The 19,539-nt window shown below is 41.3% G+C and overlaps 1 protein-coding gene across 17 annotated transcripts in view; it reads right to left on the bottom strand.

Moving 5' to 3' along the window:
* Positions 1–16,439, bottom strand: part of Zmynd11 (zinc finger MYND-type containing 11) — an 82,439-nt gene extending 66,000 nt beyond the window's left edge. For 9 of the 17 annotated variants that reach the window (XM_076939367.1, XM_076939376.1, XM_076939373.1 and 6 more), the window contains exon 1: positions 15,639–15,790. The gene's annotated coding sequence lies outside the window, so the exon portion shown is untranslated. Of the gene's footprint in view, positions 1–754; positions 779–15,638; positions 15,791–16,008; positions 16,188–16,311 lie in introns of those variants that run through there. The other 8 variants (XM_076939372.1, XM_076939369.1, XM_034509796.2 and 5 more) reach the window with 8 other exon arrangements.
* Between the last annotated feature and the right edge of the window lie 3,100 nt (positions 16,440–19,539).

The raw sequence follows: 19,539 nt of genomic DNA, 5'->3' as shown, positions 1-19,539 counted from the left end.
TCTAGAAGAGCCAGCTCTCAAACCTTTGTAATATATTTTAAATCTCATTATTTTCCTCAAATCCAAGACCTAGGTAACAAACCTTCATAGTAACTGAACCTAGCAATATATAGTATAAATTATAATTTTTAGTTTAAAACCAAATTTAATTCTAAACTCTCAGTGTTGCCACCAATGTCAAGAAATCAGTGACAGAGAATGCTCTGAAAGGCCTGCCAGAAAGTCACCCCACACCATCCAACAGAACACAATGACTGCCTGAGTTTAATTTAGCTCTTTTGCTTTTTTTTCCCAATAAGCACTCAGAATCGCAATCTTGAGCTTGAGAACTCAAACTAAACTATCAGAAATGCCTCACTCTGTAAGTATGTTGCCTCTTAAGCACATAGACTCTAATAATCTGCTTCCAAACTGATCTTCTTGTCATCAAAATATATGCAGGTAGTTGTTTTGCTTACCAGAGGCTTTTTAACTAAAGCAATGGCATTACTTATCATTAGAAATTAAGCTAAAAATCATCATGTTAAGCAAAGTAAGACGGGCTCATAATGGTAAATACCTTTTGTCTTATGTGCAGAAACTAGCCTTAAAATTACATATGATGCATATTTCTAAATACTGTGTGGACAGGTGAACAACACGGCAGGGAGGTGAAATGAAAGACAGCAAGATAGAGTACTTATTATGATACAAAGGCAGAGCAAGGGGGTCGTGGGGGAGGGCGAGGGACACGAATGAGAACAGCATGACACACCTGTAAGAAGGGGCCATGATGAAATCCATCATTTTATCTGCTAACCTAAGAAAATTAATTAAAAAAAAAAACAGAAATTAAACTAAAGCATGTGGTACATATATGCTAAAAAATTAATCATATAAACAGAAATAAAGGCTGTTATCAAGTTACAGGTACATGGCTTGTATAAATAAGACATTAAAATATGGTAGTACTTGATTTAACCTAATTTACAAGTATGAAGTTCTAAAAATTAAACTTTTTAAATAAATGACTTCTTTAAGAATTAAACAATTCAGCCAAGTGGTGGTGGCACTTCACCTTTAATCCTCGAACGTTGGAGACCAAGGCAGATAGGTATTTGTGAGTTGGTGGCTCATCTAGTCTACATGGTGAGCGCCAGGACATCCAGGGCTACGTAGTGTACTAGGACTGTCCATACTGACGTCCAAATGTATACTGTTAATGCCATTTGTAATATCTAGAACTGTCCCAAACAAGAGTGTTCAGCCAAAGCACTGGTTTTCATATCAGCTTCATGTGCCCACCCTGGGGTCTCAAAATGAGAGTTTTCTATGCCACATGATTCTTGGAAGTGGAGCAGCATCCTGGGCCTACACCCAGGTAAGTGTGTGGTGACTTTACAGAATAAAACCACAGTGGAGATCAGTTGCAGGGCCATAAACTAATATACTGAAAAACTAGTTTAACAGTATCAGCATTTGGAAACCACATTAAAGAGGTGGATGAAGGAAATAAACACTTTCTGAAATATTTCTAGCCAGCCATGCCAGCTCTGGGAAGTCACCCTCTCTAAATCAGGAATCACTTAGACCTTAGAATTTCAACAGGATTCCTAACAGTTAGTGGAGATGAAATAACCCTTGCCACCCAGGAACTTTAAAATATAAGAGGTAGAACATGCTGTCATTTTCTTCAAGTCTACTTAACTGGACATTCATGTATTATGTGTATTATGTGGCAACTATTCCAGTCTACATCAAATTACCAGAGTGTTTCATTTCTCAGTTTTTCAAAAAGGATCTTTCATAATTTGCTGATTGCATAACATTAAATTCAAAGCTACAGAAGGCAGAAACAATTTTATGCTTCAGATTGTGACTCACTAGGATACATATTAGTACCATGATAAATGCACTGGAGGGAGACTCGCGGAGGAGTGAGTCAACCTTTAGATGCAAACATCTGTCACTGACTAAAGAAATGTCTGTGTGAGTTATTTTTCCAGACTTTTACTGACCTTTTATTCAAAATCATCTTTTAATAAATTAACTTTAATTTTAAAATTCTTTGATAAGTAATAAATATTTAGTTGACAAAATTAGAACAAATACATATTCTTTTTATTAACTTTAACTACATGAAAATTGCCATAATTTATACTCTCAATTATCATTTTATATTACAGATACACCGTAATGAGGTTGACAGTATTTCATTTTACCACAGAAAATATGAGTAAGCAAGAGGATAAAGTACTAGAACATGATAGAAGTATTTTCTAGACCAAACAGCAAACATATGCAGGTGAGGGGTGGGACACCAGAGCTCCTGCTTGCTGCCCCAGAGTCACAGAGCATGCTTTCTGACGGTCAACTCCCGAGCAGGCTGAAGAACACATTTCCATCTTATTTTAGTTTTGGTATTGTCTTGTTGAGTTATATCAAAATGTACAGCATCTTTGGAAATATGAACTGTGACTTGAGATCTTACAATTATTGCACACAGTCTGAAGTTTCAGCTAACAGTGGACATAGCAACAGCAAACACTGACAATCCATAAAGGCTTAACTGGCAATAACCATTGGTCTGCAGTTAGGCTGCAAAACACTCTGGTAAAATGTATTCTCCACCATTCTGAAAGGAGTGCCATCTAGATCTGGTACCATTTTGCATTTCCAACTCATCTACAATGGCTGACTGCTAATGTCTGTCTAGGGAAGATTCAAAGTTTGGTGTGGGGGAATGTGCAGGTTTGGAAGAGAAGGGAAAAGAATCGGTTTCCAAGAAAACTAAATATGTTTAATTGTGTCTTATGAAGGTATATTGTTTTCTAAAGCAATTCTATCTTAAGAGGGCCAAAGCCCAGACTAATTTCTCTATTTTGTCAGGACAGTACTAATCTAGCTCACATGCAGCCCACTTGCAGGAAAGCTAAGGTAAGCCTGGGGAACTTCCTGCACTTTGTACATTTTCCAAATACTCTCCTTCACTAGTTTTGCTTTACAGGGCAAAGTAATTAATAAACATTCTATTGTCAAGGAAATGCGCTGTTTCACTAGATCATCAGTCTCTCTGCCTATCTCCTAAGTGGCATCATGTACAATTTAAGTAGTTAAAAACATAAAATTCATTCCCATATAAACTGAGACAGGGCCTGAAGAGATGACTCAGCCATTAAAGGCTAGGCTCACTACCAAAATATAAACTAAGATAGGCCTAGAATTTAAGGCACAGATATCAAAATGGTAAAATAACACTACATTTAATTGTTTTACTATCAGTTCATTCTTCCAAAAGTAAGCTATAGATATTAACATTTTAAAAACAGTGACCCAGTGACTTAGCAAATGCTCTCTGAGCCTACCCAACACTGGTTTTACACTTGCTTGGTGTGGTGAAGGGCAGTTCATAGCTCTGTACTATTTATCTTGTCTCCTAGTTACTCAAGAATACATTATGCAGTTAATCAACTGATCAACCTATGTTCATCCAAATCATAATGTCGGGTGCTTTGTATACAGATACTCTAAGAGCTAATTATGTTCTATGCACTAACTTCAGGATCAGTGCACGCTTTCCTGAGGAAAGGACACTGATTCAGAGACCCCAAAACCCAGGATGCTTAGTATAAGCCAGTGAGATTACTTTATAGTAAGACTGTCTGTGCACAAGGAGCTAGTTTACTGAAAAAAAAAAAAATGTAAGTCATTATAAAGGTTTTGAGACCCAAAGGGAAAAGAGAAATCACTGAAGAGATTTTAGTAAAGTGATTAAACTGCCAGCAGCTACTGGCCTCACATGGCTCGTCTGCAGCTGTCCTGGGAATCTCCCTCTCCCTCTCAACTGAGAATTTCAGAAACTGCTGTGTCAGTTAGGAGAGAGATGTATGCCAGTGGTACTTTGAAATCGAAACTTCTAAAATGTCTAAAAATGGTCATTTTGTTCTCTATATACTAGTACTGTGTCTGAATGTAATGCTCCAAACAAACTACTGGGGCTACCTTACCACCCTGAAACCAGACTTAGAATAAAGCCTATGCTGAGAGTAGCAGAAACAAAGGAAGAGCGGTTCTGTGAACTGCTGAATGCATTACTTAAGAGTCCATCCTTGGATTTCCAGTACTATTAGACAATAAGACCTAATGCTGAATGCCCAACTTGAGTCAACAAGCTCTGTCTGTACAAGCTGAGAGCATGTGGCTGGTTATGTGGCCTGAACCCATAACTAGAGAGGTGATTCTGAAGGAAGATGGTCACAGGAACACAGTGCAGAGCATGGGTGCCAGTCGTCTGCAATGTTGGGCTGCATAAGGAGGGGTCTAAGAGCAGTCAAAAGGTCACAGAGAAGTGTGACACTAAGGGAACAAAGGAAAGAAGGGATTCAGGGAGAGATGGGCCTAGGAGTACCCTGCTGTTGAAAGAAAGCAGTGATTTGTGGGCTTCACAACTCAAAGATCACCTATCCACTCTATAAATGGGAGAGGCTGGGGCAGGGTCTGCTGATAATGAGAAAAGAAGAGACAATAAAGATATGCTTTAAACAGGTGTTTACAGACAACAGAGATGTATGGAAGGGAAAGAAGCCCAGAGAAATGGGCAAAGAATTCAGTAAAGACTTTTTGTTGTCGATTAAATGATTTATTACTTATCAAATGATTTAAAAATTAAAGTTAATTTATTAAAAGATGATCTTGAATAAATGGAAGAGAGACAGCATGTTCATAGAACAGGCAGAGGTTTCTGGAAGGGATGCTACACAGAACACAGGTGAGGGTTCTGACAGATGGAGGCAGGTTTACAGATTGCACAAAAGCATGTTACTTCTCAGTGGCCACGTCTATGGCCTGAAAAGGCTAGTGTTGGCTACAAGAATGGTGCAGGCAGGAGAATACAAAGTTTAAGTCACTGGGAAGTGGAAGAATTCTTTCAATCAGAGCAGTGAGGTGGGACTTGGAAAGCCCAGGTGAGCACACACCTTGGAGCAGGTGTCCAAGATCCCACAGCTTTTGTTCAGTCATTCACTCCATAGTGTGTCCAGAAGGTTGTGGGCAGAGCAACAGAATCAGAGTTTTGCCTACACAAGACAGACACTGCAAAGATGAAGAGCTGATTCTTTTGGCAACCTATACATTCATATAACCCTCCTACTATACAAACAGCACTTTGGGTATGTTTAAGAAAGTTTAAAAGCTAAGTCAGGGAACTTAGACAGTAACAGAGAGCAAGTTTAAATAATAAGAATAATATGAAGGTAAGAACTTTGTAAAAGTAAAACAAAGAAATCAAATCACTGGGCTGATGACAGAAAGAGAAAAATGAACTTGACGAAAACATCAAATGCACATAATGTGATACACTTTTTACTTTCTTGAAGTAACGGGGATTGAATGTAGTGCCTTGCAAATTTAAAATGCAAGTGTTCTACCACTAAGCAATACCTTCAGCCCACTCACAAACTTTAAATCCAATCATCAAACTCTTTATTTAATATAGCAGTGATAATTTGCACATGGGAGGGTACTTATTGAATGAATAAACAGAAACTTATAAAAACCTTAAAAGGAAAAATTGGAATATGAATATATAACCTAAAATGTCCTAGTAAGATTATCATCTCCAAGGGAAGAAAACTGATTGCAGACAGCTCAGACTACTGTCTCACAATGCTTCCCATCCCACAGAGCAGTGACACAGAGGCCAAAGTAGCCTGTGGTCCCTCTTCACCAAGGTGACAGAAATCAGGCTGGTGCAGCCAATCTTCAGTGGAGCCTTCCTTTTCACAGAATGTCTGCTCTTCCAAGTAAATCTCAGTCTGTGAGCCAAAAGTCAGGCTCCCTTCCCTCCTTATAGCACTGAGAGTCATCCAGGAAATGGTACCTGGACTTAGACTTAGAAACAAATACAAAGCCAGACAGTACTGCCATCTAAAATTTTCTGTTAAAATTTCAAGTTAAAATTTTGTAAATAACAAAACAAACCCTTTGTAAAAATGTTCTCTTTTGTAAGAATGTTTTCATTTAAATAAAATTCTAACAGCAACAAAAAGAAATATAAATATTCAATGTATCTGATCCAGAATTAAAAGTACTTTTACAGACAAAAATATGCCTTGGTATCCTCTAAAAGAAGAGGCAGAACTTGGTATACCATCATTGTAGACAGTGGACTGCAAATGGGCTGCACCACACAGCCAGAAGAGGAACAGGCTGCTGACACTGTGGTGAGTGCTTCATCAGTGGTACCTGCATTAAACCCTTCCTCTGAAGTCGGTTTGCCAGCAATTTAACTTTTTATGGAGCTGGAAGAGTGTGAACACCATATTCAAGATGGACCAGAGATGCCTATGCAAATTGCCAGGTACTGCCTAGTGCCTGGGATTTCTGTGAAGCTTCAAACTACTGTGACAGTACAGTAGTGGAGAAGAGTCTGCAGACATGGGCCACTGTGGTTGCTACATAAGTAAGACAGCTCAGGGACTTCTTCCAGAGCAAAGAAAGAAAGCCAGACATTTTAGACACTCAAAGAAGGAACCGTTCTTATAATCCATGTGGGTGGAGAGAACAAACTACTGGAAAGGACCCAGAATAAACATGGGAAACAAGAATTATTGAAGCACACATAAAGGCTAGGGCTGAAGAAGGAGATGGCCAGAAGAGCTGGAGCATTTCCTCAAATGCCCACACTACTGAGAGCTGCACACCCAAGAGAGCTGACATGCCTGCCCTAGGGAAACCATGCTCTTAATCTGAGCAATGAGGAATCCTGGGAAGTTCATGTGGAACAGGAATGCTGCTGCTTTACAATCATGGGAACATCCAAGCCGCATGGAGCTCATTTTCTCAGCCTCCTTTATCCCCAGATATGCACAGTAACTAGTGACTATAACTGTATCTGACACCAGCAGGGAGTTTCAAAGCCCTTGGACAGTCATGTTCCCAATCTGGTACAGAGGCAATACAGTTATATTCCTGAGAAGCATGGAAAGACTTCAAGCTTTCTTTAGAGATGCATTTCTTTCTTAAGCTACTTGGTCATTCTGTTCCTTTGGATACTTGATTCATTGATTCTGGTGCTAAAGACAGAACCTGGGGCCTCATGCATACATGATAAACATGTAAGGTCTGATTCTTCAGCAATTTCTGAGGAGAGCTAAAGGTCCCAGGATACATCATTTTCAGTAAGCTATCCCAAAAAGGATTTGCAAAGATACACACACACCTGCCCACGTGCATGCACACACACACACACAACAGAGAGAGAGAGAGAGAGAGAGAGAGAGAGAGAGAGAGAGAGAGAGAGAGAGAGATCACTTTAGAAACTAAAATGGGGCTTTACAGAATTAGAGCCCAGTCCCACCTTCAAAGGTTCTGAATCAACATTTCTGTAACAATAGTAATAATCCTTCAAAGATTCTAAATCAACATTTTTGTAACAACAGTAATAATACATAGTTCAGATGCTCATCTGCAACTGAGAACCAGTATGCTAAACTATTCTTGGTTCCTAATGTGAGTCCTATAGCATTGTCATCTAAAATTCCCCTCAAAGTGGAGAGGTCCCAGCCTTATTTTAATAACCAAGGCTTATATAGGATATTTTTCATTAGCATTTAAAATATACAAATGAACAAAAAAGTCTAACTTTGAGTTGAACTGATGTCTAATTAGCTTTTAATTAACTAATTTTATTTAAACAATTCTAAAAAATCTTTAACCTCAACTGATTCAAATGATAGTTTCTTACCTGAAATGTGAATCAGAAGTAAGTGACTTTTTAAGATTTTATGTGCAGAAGATGTATACCCACATACACACACACACACACACACTTATATGAGTGTGTGCAGAATGGTAAAATATTTAAGAAATTTAAAATAAAAACAGGTATCTTGGTAGAGATATTTAATATGATATTTCTGTATATAAAAAGAAATGCTAACAAAAACACAGTAGAAAAAAGTTAGACTTTTTCCTTTGTAGTTTAAAACACATCTCCAATGGTAACCACCCCCCCAATAGGTTTGTCTGTCTTTTTTCAACTGTAATACCCAAGCAGTTAAAATAAATCAACTTTGTTAATTGGGAAATGGCTCCATATAAAAATCCGATTAAAAATTAAGGATTTGTTCAGTAGTGCTTTTCCGATGCAATTTTAAGACAGAAAAATACTAAGCAGATAAACCAAATGACAAAAATAAAACTGAAAAAGAAAAAAAAAAAAGCCAATAGCTTTCAAGTTGAAAAAGCTTCCCCATAATTAGCCTTCATTAAGGGACTGCTTCTTTCTGAAAACTTCTGCATAGCTACTAAATGAGAAAATCATATTTAATACCCACTGCAGCATCACTGCTGCCTGCCTGGAAAACGTGACTGGATGCTGCACTGCTGCTCATCCCCTCCTTACAGCATGTGCTTCTCTGGAAATCACACCCTTTCACTGTGGACAGCAGAACACACCCTGCAGACATCTGAAGGCTTAGCGTGCAGACCAGAACCTAGGATTTCAATCCAAATTAACTTACCCAGATGAGAGACGGCTAAGATTCAAGACAAAGGCTGCCCCTCCTAAAACAGCAAGACTTTAGCACTGGAGTTCATGCCAAGTATTTCCAAGCTTGTTTCCCCTAGTATAAACACTAAAATAAAGATTTAAGTATCCCCACTCACTACTCCTGAACTTGAGCCAAGTTGTGTCTCCATAATATGAGCTGCTATGGCAACAGAAAGAAAATGAACCAATTATATATGCTTGTTCTTAGATTACTAGCTATCATTAACAAAGAAATTGGAACTAACCTGAACTTTATTTATGGAATGTTCTGATTATCAGTTTTCTAATATTCTTTTCTTCCCAACTCCTGCTTTTTCAAATGAGCATGGCCTCACAGTATTATCTTACAATCTTTCTTTTTTCTTTTCTTCCTTCCTTTCTTTCTTTAACAGGTTTATAAATTCCTCCAGGGAGACAGGTGAATCAGTACAAAAACCCAGAAGGTTCATGGGACTTAGAGAGTCTGAGAAGAACAATGGACTGAACATTTGGTGCTCCTAAGTTTGGATTCAAAGCAATTTGATCAGTTCTCTGTGACCCTAGGCAGGAGCTTGTTCCTTTACCACGAAATTGCACTACTTCCCTCAAGACACTACTGTGAGGGATACATGGAGTGTATAACATGTCTAGTATGGTAAGTGCTCAATTACCAACACCTTAAAAAAATAATGATAATATTGAAAGGTATTGCCATAGGCCATATTTACAAGGAAAGAAGGTTCCCTAAAAACTGCTCACGAAGTAGACTTTTAAAGCAATTTAATGTACAAGGTCCTGAGTCCAGGAAGTTAGTATCTTCCTGATTTAAAAAAAAAAAAAATTTAAACACTGTACTGGGAATATTATGTTACAGACTCTCAACACATATTCATTTTCAAATTTGCATAGATATTTCATGTTCCCATGATAAATGCTAAAACTAGGGGAAATAATACCCCATTCTTTAAGCTATGAGTTAGATTTACTCAGGAGAGTAAATCTAAAAATCTAAAAGAGTTGGGGAAAGCACTAACAATCTTCAATAGATCTACCTTTATTTACCTGCTCCGATAATATCCGGGGAAGCAAGTCCTGGGTGTTTATTCCAGCTCTGCTTTTCAACTCACTAGTCATAAGAAAGTAGAATCTAGAAACCACAAGTGATTAGTGTATCTCAAGGTTACAAACTAGAATAAATTAGACATCTATAATATTAAGACCTCCCAAAGAATCTCAACTCAAATACAATGTATCTCAGCTCATTCATGCTGTAGCACTCTAGACTGACTTCTCATTACATTTTATTTCACTGGCTTGATAACTGTTACTCTAATGTCTCAAGTGTTACTCTAATTTCTTAACTTATTTACCTCGGTATGTAGCAAGTATCCAACACAAAGCAAAGTTTCAATAAATAATAATGTATTAATATATCAAAAATTATATATTATTTTATTTATACAAAATACAATATAACATCTCAATGTGATCTTATGTTATACATTAACTATAGACTTAAAGTATGCCTTAAAACAAAACTAATTTGCTAATATAGTATTCAGTTTTTAAAAAACTGTGCAAGTTGTCAGCAACACACCATTTCTAGTTCACCTATGGCTTGTTTATAAATTGATCCTTCCCATATCTATGAAATAAACAGATGCTGGTCTATCATTCATTTATTCATTTGTTCAATTCTTGGGTTTTTCAAGACAGGGTTTCTCTGTGTAACCCTAGCTGTCCTGGAGCTCTCTCTGTAGACCGGGGTAGCCTCAAACTCAGAGATCCAACTGCCTCTGCCTCTTGTATACTGGGGTTAAAGGTGTGTACAACACCATGTCTGGCTTACTGGCCTATCTTTTAAATGTCTAAAACCTCTGACCTACTTTTTTTTTTTTTTAAGTTTTACATAAAAGTCAGGCAAGTTGTAGCCACTCATAAAGCAAATACTTCACGGAATAAACTTCACAAAGCTTGCCACACAGCCAAAGGAGCCATATCTTTATAATAGCATAGTAAATAAATGACTTGAGCATTTGGACATAAGGGATTTCTACTCCTCTTATTTAACAGGTGCTTAAGTCGTACCCTGCATGTCAGTGAGAACAGTGTCCCAGATAGTAAAGTCTCCTTTAAGGAACCTGACTTAAAAAATCAAAACCTATTATTAAATAGAAGATATCATAAAAATCCAAAAGATTAGGCATCTGACTAACCTATTATTAATAGTCACATTGTCCAGTTAAGTATCTACCTTGATCAATTTGTTTAATTTTATCTACTTGAATACACAGTGAACTATGCAAGTATTTTTAAAGTCCAAATATATGTTTTGTTTACAGATTATTGTTTTGTATTTATTAGTAATTTTGATTCAGATTCTTATATAACATTTCCACAGTAGAAACTAACTAGAATTTTCTAAGTGGAAAAAAGTCAATAACAGCAGGCTTATATTTCTATTTCTCCCCGTCTCTCCCCTCCCTTTTCTTAAAACTTAAACAGAGACAGAGACAGAGACAGAGATTGAAAGAGAGTTTCAGATCATCTAGGAAAATGGAGGACTTAGAGCCGTAAGGAAGGGATCCTGAGAGACCCTGAAAACACACCTGGAGCCTGAAGAGCCAGATCAACAATAATATGCAAGTATCATGGGATGGGCTAGGAGGGAGCTGGATTAGCATAGGAGGCTAAGGAGATCATTTGACTGCTCAGCTTGAAATAAGTCTTTGTTTCTCTGTGTGGTTGTTGGGGACTAGCTAGCATACGGTAAAGAAATATAGCTGTCAGATTAATTCACTGTTTACATTTATATTAAAGCTAATTCTTTAATGGCAGAAAAAAAAAACTTCAAATGGTCACCCATTTTAAGAATATGTTTAGCAATTATTCAAAATGACTGCGCTCAGGGAATTTATGTTTAAATTCTCTCTCTTCTGCAGCTTCCAGTCCTGTCACTCACCCAGTATCCCAGGGATCTCTGACTGTCAGTGTTACACAGATCCCTACGTGTGCTCCAGTGCACAGGCATGCACATGAACAGTAGGATGGGAGCCTGCTACAAGGCACTCAACTTCCCATATTAAAAGACTTCTATACTTTTAAGATGACAGTATGCAAATTTTAAGCGAGTCAGTGTAGGTGAACACTGCACAGTGGTGGAGCTACAGCAATGTTTTACTATCATGGTACTCACTTCTGTGGTTACATTTCAACAGAGAACCATAGGAATCCACAGGTCCCTAACACCCCAAGTCACCACAACACAACCTAGCTGCACTTCTTGGGGCAATAAGACAACAGGCACTACAAGCAGCTCCCAGTCACTGTTGGAGACCCATGTGTACATGTAAACTAGCAGCCTTTCATCTCTTACCAATTCTTAGAAAAACTATGAGTGAGGAATGGAATTCATTTCCAGAATGAGCTGGTGAAAGATAGCCATAGTTGTTCTCTGCAGATTATCTACTTGAGCAATATAAAACATATAACTTGAAGTTGTACAGACAGGGTATTGTAGGTGAGCAAAAGTACCAATTTAGAGCCAATGGTTAAAAATAACTCTCAGATGCTCTGTTTCAGCTATGTCTATCTGTCAGGCATGATAAATACCAGGGGTTTGGAAGTAATGAATTAAACCCCCCAAACCACCATTGTTAAAATTGCTTCAGGGAGCGTTCTCTCTTTCTTTCTCTCTCTCTCTCTCTCTCTCTCTCTCTCTCTCTCTCTCTCTCTCTCGCGTGCGCACGCGCGTGTGCGTGCGTGCGTGCGCGCGTGTGTGTGTGTGTGTGTGTGTGTGTGTGTGTTTCAGTCCCTTTTAGTCTTTATATGATTTGTAAATAAAACCCAAAAAAGGAGGGAGAAAAACAAAAAACAGCAACAAGGGCAAGCTTAGAGAAGCAAAGTAACAATATATCAAAATAAAAAGTAACACTACAAAGTTTTGAGCCAGCAAGATGGGTCAGTCTGTAAAGGCACCTGACATAACCGCCTGTTGATTCTGAATTTAATCCCCAGAACAGAGAGAACTCAATCTTTCAACTTGTCTTCTGACCTGCACACTCATGTCACAGTATGCACACTGGTACACATTATGCATAAACATACACAATAGCACTAAATCTAGAAAGGTTTCCCACATAATCTCCACCACAGAACATAAAAGTTCAAAATGAACAAGAGTTAAGGCATCAGATTTCATTTGAGCCATGTTCTGGGCTAATGGCTTTTTAAGCTAGGGCTCTGTACTTAACTTGGACCAAAATGACCACTTCTAGGAAAGGAAGGCAACTTTACAAACTATAGATAGGTGCCTAATCTGCAGTCTTTCTTATATCAAAATCAACAAACTGATTAACTACAGGGACAGAAAATAACAACTTTCTTTCACGCTAGATAACTAGAGGTTTAACAGACAACACAGTGAGCCTAGCTGTGAGATCAGCTTTGGTGGCAGCTCTGTAAGTCCCAATCAAGGAGGAAACTGCGCTGTAATGAGGACCTCAGCTGTGCAACCTGTCCTCACAGTTCTGCGGAGCTTGGCACTGCTTCAAGAGCAGCCTAATCCTCACAAGAACTGTGAGGCTGGTTCAGTAACTCCTTGTTCTTCATTGCCTAACCTACCAAAAGTTAAGTCATTTGCCAAGAGCCTACTAAATGACCCAAGGGAGATACAAACCCAAGTCACTGGGCCTCTAGGTCTGTGGTCTTAATCATTATGCTATGACTCAAATAAACCTAACCAAATTAATCACCCTGAAAAAAATTAATGTTAAGTTCAACTGAAGGTTTGCAAGCAATGAAAGGCTAAGGTTTGCTGCTCATTTGCTAGTTTTTTTTTCTTTTCATGACACATTCTCTTTGCTTAGATTTAATGATTTTTTTATTAAAAAAAATCAATCAACTAAAATCTAAAGAGGGTACTAAAAAAATCTTCCAGCAGCTGGTTAGGGCTTTAGGCAACCGCTGTCCTAACAGCATGTGATAGTTCTGTTACAAATGTCAAAAATCTTTGCTCCATTAGCATCACAATTAAGTTATGCCTGGATATGTCTCTATTATATGCTATCAGAACCATCCTAAAGGGTAACAGAGGCAGGGCTACAAAGGGGTGAAATAAACCTATGTCTTTTACAGAAACATGCAAATTGACATCCACCCAGAGCACCAACTTTAGGATATCTGAAGAATATTTAAGTAGAATTAGTGTGCAGCTCTAACATTTTTAATCCATTTTTTTTAAATAAAGAAAGCATTCATGTGTGCATTTATTGCAAATGGTAACTGCAAGAAAAAGCAAACTGTCCACCTTGGAGAATACAAGAGATGCAGTTTTCACATGAACAACCTATACAGAAAAAAACAGTGCATAAAGTACAGCAATTCCCTTAATCCAACAAGAAACTTATTTGATGTGATCATAATAGCATCTCATGTCTTCTGATCTTTGATTCTCTGGCCTCTTCATCTTATAGAGTCAGTCAAAATACTGACTACAATGTAACCAAAGTACTAACTACAATGTAAACAAAGACCAGGAAAATAATATGCCTGTACATAAACTTACATTTCTTCTTCTAATCGAATACATTAGAGATTTTAAAAAGTACAAACACCATCTTGCCTACCACAAAACACTCAAACTTTTAGAGTACAACCAGATACTCTCTAATAACTTCTAGACACTAATTGGAATCAATGGCACCCTCCATTTGAGAGGTAATCATTTGAGATTATGTATCCCAGAATAATTAAGCTACATATCTTGATACATATCTTGTTTTCTTTTTTTAAAAGCATTTACCTTCTATGTTTCCTAGTGATTATTTTTTTTAATGTTTTTGCCGGCATACAACAATTGAATGTAGGGAACCTAACTCCCAGGTCAAGCAGAGAGATGGTCTCACAAAAACCCTTAAACTGCTCACTGCCTTTGGGGTGACCTCTCCCTCATTGGGCCATCTGGCCACTTCCTCTAAGCTCAAAAACACACATGACACCAGTCATTATGTATACAGCAAGTGAAACCAGCAATTGGATACAAACCACATAAGATACTGGGTACAGTATAAGCCTTCTACTAACGTGGGTACTGTGTAAACACTGTGTGACACTAGTAACTGTGTATACAACTCTACAGGAAACCAGGTACTGTGTGTGTACTCAGAATAAGACACCAGTCACACTGGTCGTGCAAGGGCTATTAACACCAGATACTCTGTAACACTTTTCGACACTAGATACTCTGTACAAGGATTCTGCATACTCAACCGCACACAATGCTAGATAGATACTATGTACACATCTTATCACTCCGGCGATTCAGTGCTCAGTTCAGCTGCACCGTGGCAGAGGCCGGCGTTTATACAGATTAGAGGACACAGGGTACGGTGTGCATGCATGACAGAGTGTCACACACAAATCACATAGGACAGTCAGTACCACGGACACACGGCAAACACTGAGCACCACAAACACATCACCAACGACTAAGTCCCACGGACACACCGCAAAAGCCCCCTCGGCTCGGCCCAGGAAAAAGGCACGAGGGGAGACAGTGCAAGCAAAGTTCGGGCCACAGCCCCACAGGCAGCGTCCCCATCAGCTTCTCTCCCGGCTCTGCGTGGGCACAAGGCGGCTGATCCCCCAGGACGGCCAAGGGGACCTGTTGAGGCAGCTGAGGCCTCGCTACCCGCTCGCCTGCTGCCCCCGGGAGAGCGACGAACACCGCTCTCGGGTCTCGGGAACCTTCGCTTTCATTGCTCCCCTCCGCCCGCTCCGCGTTCCGCGCAAAGGCCCCAGGGCCTGGCCAAGCGGGAGGCGCGAGGACCCGGCGGGAGGAGCTCACAAGACTCCGCGGCTTCCCGGCGCCAGCAGGCCGCGCGCGGTTCTCCGAGGCCTTCACGCGGACCTGCTCCTCATCGCAGCCTGAGGTAAAAGGTGCTGGACAGAGGAAACGCGCCCACCCCTCAGGCCTCACCGGCCCGGGGCAACCCCTGAGGCCGCCGTAAGCCGCCGCCCGCCCGCCCGGGAGCCCGCCGCCCGGGCAGCCGCCACAAGCACAGGCCGCTCCACCGCCGCGGATGCCTCCGCCCTCCCCGCCGCCCCGCCGCCGCCGAGCTTTCCCCACCATTATGCTCCGCTCCGCCGCCGCTGCCGCTGCCGCCGCGCCCGGCCCTCCCTCCGGAGCCGCCTCCTTCCCGCCGCCCGGCGCCTCTCGGGCCTCAGCCGGCGACGGGCGCGGGGGGCGGGGGGGACGCAGGCCGCCGCCTCCTCCTCCCCGCCATCTCCTCCCTCCTCCCCGGCTCCCCCCGCTGGCTCAGCGCGGAGGGCTCGGGGCTCGAGGGGCGCCATGTTGGCGGCGGCTTCCACCACAGAAAATGCCTCGGCGCGCGCCGGGGCGAAGCCGGGCGAGGCGGCCGGGGCGTCGCGCGCCGGCTGGAGGCCTGGCCCGCCGCGCGCTCTCGCTCGCTCGCTCGCTCTCTCGCTCGCTCACTCACCGCGTCTCCTCAGCCCGACGGCGGCGCTGGGCCTGCGGGGCTGCAGAGGACGCCTGGGGGCAAAGTTGGCATCCCTACCAAGAGGCGGTTCACACGGTGCGGGCGCGGCAGCCGGCCCAGCTCGCGGCCTCCTCCGAGTTCATTGTGTGCGCTTGAGTGTTTCCCCGCGCGGGGCCGAGCCGGGCGAGCGCGGGGCCTGGGCCGAGCCGCGCACGGGGGGCTCTAGCGGCCGGCGCGGGACTTGCGCGACCCGCGCTGCCTCCCCGCCCCGAGGCCGGGGGAGTCCGCCGCACCCGCTCCTACCTTCCCTCGACCTGTCTTCCGCGCCTCTCTGAGAAATCGGTCTCAGCATATTCTAAGGGGTCCACTCACGAAATCCATATCAACACACACGTGCGAGCTACGTACGTGCAGGCGCGCTGGAGGCGAGCACCGAGACACGAGGGTAGCATTGTTAGGATCCGGCCAAGCCCGGTGGGCTGCGTCGCAGCTTGCGGTGTGGACCGGCTCCGCACTTTGCTAGGCTCCTAATGGCTCCGTGTTGGACAAGCACTCGCCTGTGTACTGATCCGAGTGGGTAAGATAGTATCCCTCGCTTTCCAGTCCTGTGCTCAAAAAAGAGTTGAAAAGACACCCAAGTTCCTCTGTCCCGAATGTGCACAAATGGGACGTTTAGAAAGAAAGGACCACCCCATTATCACTCTGGTTAGAACATTACAAACTGCTGTGAGGAGTAGGTTATCTTTTTCTAGTGAGCAATTCTAGATCTAATCAGAGGAGAGCCCTTAAGCTATATGGCTTAAAAAGTCTTGAGGGGAAAGTCGTAGAGATAAAAGCACATGCAGATGTCATACGTTGTCCTAACAACCTTTGCCTGCTAGGAGTTTAAAAGGGAAAACCCATTAGCCAAGATTGCCTGTCCCTATTCTCATTGGATAGATGTACCTGAAAATCATTGGAGACTCCTAGAAAGCTAGGGTTCTTATACAATTTACCCATCTGTTTACCAGTGCTGATCTTAGTTAGAACTTAGAGTAGCATTGAGTTGGCTTTTGAAGGACACCAGTCAAACGTGGTCTTTCAAACTGTTAACAGCCCTGCCATTGGTACCAACATCTCAGAGTAGTGTTTGGTCTTTTAGTGTTTGCTTCTGGCTTTTGTTTTTCTTTCCACTTCAAAGATCATGAAATATTTATAATTCGTTTGAATAATAAAATATGGCATGACTGGACAGCAAGATTGCTCAGCAAATAAAGGCATCACCAAGCCTGAAGGTCTGCGTTCAATCCCAGGACCCACCTGTGCAGTGGAATGAAAAAATGGTATATTTCAAAATTTGCTTTTAAACCTAGTTGAGTAAGCTAAAGAATGCCAGGGGAAAATCATGCCGTATCTGATTGGACTGCTGGACTGGGAATCACTTCTTTAAGTGAACTACCTTTTTCTTTTCTTTTCTTTTTTTTTTCTTTTCTTTTTTTTTTTAAAGGTCTTATTTCAGCTGTAGAGGAATGCTTACTTCTATATTTCTATGTATTTTGCAGAAGCTACTCAAGTATGACAATTTCTCTCTCTCTCTCTGTGTGTGTGTGTGTGTGTGTGTGTGTGAGAGAGAGAGAGAGAGAGAGAGAGAGAGAGAGAGAGAGAGAGAGAGAGAGAATGAGAATATCATGCCTTTTAGGAAAGAAAATACAGGCTAGAAACAACTTCTATCTTAACATATACCTCTCTTAGATAACCTATCCATAAGAGTTCCTATTTCTTTGCTCTAGTTTCCCAGCCCAACAGCATTATTAACTGCATTTGTCTGTCAACTGGGTGAGTATATGAGGGTAGGTCAGAAGGCCAGTGGCTGGAGGTTGGGAGAAGGTCTGGAAGACCAAAGTAATGTAGCTGTTTCCGTGCAACCTGTGACATACCCTGGATTTATGTACTGGGTTGTGAAAGAAGGCAAAAGGTTGAGGCTCTGAGGGGAGAAATTGGAGACAGGAGGAATGATGGAGTTGAGGGATGGTTTGCATCAATCCACATGTGTTTCACAGACTCCCACACAGCCTTGGCCCCTACCGATACACTCAGTGCTACAAAATTTCAATTGAGCAGATTGCTTCTTTCACATTCTGCTTTGAGAAAAATTATGAAAATACAGAAGGCAGAGATTAGGCAAGCAATTAAGAGTATAAATTTTGTCTGTTGAGGAAATGAATTATATTCTTACTTTATACTGTTTTTTTTTTTTTACAAAGTCCAAATGACTTAAGTCATAGAAAAACTGAAATATTTTCCAAAGCTAGAAGAAACATATAGGTGAATATTTGTGAGATTTTGAGTAGAGAAAAAAATTCAAAATTCTCCAGGAATGGTTTGGGGAAGGATGTGCTAGAGAAAGTCACACACAGAGACTAATAAACTTGACTGTAAAGGTGCATAAATCATGTCAAAACCAAGTGTGGTCTCACTCAAAAATCTGTTTATGAGAAGTTTCTTCTTGTGCACTTTCCCCTGGGTTTTGTTTTGTCTTTGTTTTCTTAGTAAAGTTCACAGAGTATTTTTTGGGACTGAAGAAGAGTCATTTTCAGTGTCACAGACAGTTGAAACCTCTTGTGGAGTTCTGAGAGCCCTTGCTAATTGCTGCTTGTAGTAACATCTCAGGCAGCCCTGCCACTGAAGTGCAGAGTTTTCTGTTTGGCTTTTACTGTTATTTTTGGCTTTATATCTCAGCTTTGCATTAAAGGGTAGATGACATAAACCCTGAGTCATTTCGATAGCTCTCCTCCAAGAGCATAAACTCAAGGGCACAGTGTAGCACCATCTATCTATGTAGAGCTCTGGGAGCTCAGAAGAAAAAGCACACTGTGGAGAGCGAGTGAACAGAAAGCATCTGGCTGGGGTGGTAGGGTTACTAGTGTAAAACGTCACTTCCTACAAAGCAACTTTCCTAGAGCTCAGTCTAATGAGATCTTCCCCATTTCCGTCTCCAAACCACAAGCTAATTTATCGTGCTACATTGCCACACATCCAGGTACACAGCACCAGTTAAATGAAACATGCTGCAGGGGGAGTTGGCAGTCTCTTTGGAAAGCAAAGCCCTGTTAAGATATAATTTTAATAGCATAATGTTAGAGAATCTGTCATTTCAGTTTTACAGTTTCTCTCTCTCTCTCTCTCTCTCTCTCTCTCTCTCTCTCTCTGTGTGTGTGTGTGTGTGTGTGTGTGTGTGTGTGTGTGTGTGTGTGTGTAAAGGTATACTGGCTCATGCTGGGGAGAGATTGACCTCAGAGTATCTTACTCAATTGCTTCTCCACCATGTCTTTTGAGACAAGGTTTCTCAATGAACCTGGAGGCACTTTCCAATAGATTGGCTGACTATAGTTCCTGAGTTCTCTGTGTCTGCCACCCCTCCACTCCCAGTACTGGGCTTAGAGACAAGCACTGCTACATTCAGCTGTCACCTGGGAGCTGCGGGTCTGAATTCAGGTCCCCATCGCTTGCACAGAGAGCACTGTATTATCACTGAGCCATTTTCCCTGCCTG

This window comes from Arvicanthis niloticus, chromosome 8 (genome assembly GCF_011762505.2).
Source record: "Arvicanthis niloticus isolate mArvNil1 chromosome 8, mArvNil1.pat.X, whole genome shotgun sequence".
NCBI lineage: Eukaryota > Metazoa > Chordata > Mammalia > Rodentia > Muridae > Arvicanthis > Arvicanthis niloticus.
Note: the sequence above shows the minus strand (reverse complement) of the source record. Positions and strands in the feature narration are given on the sequence as shown.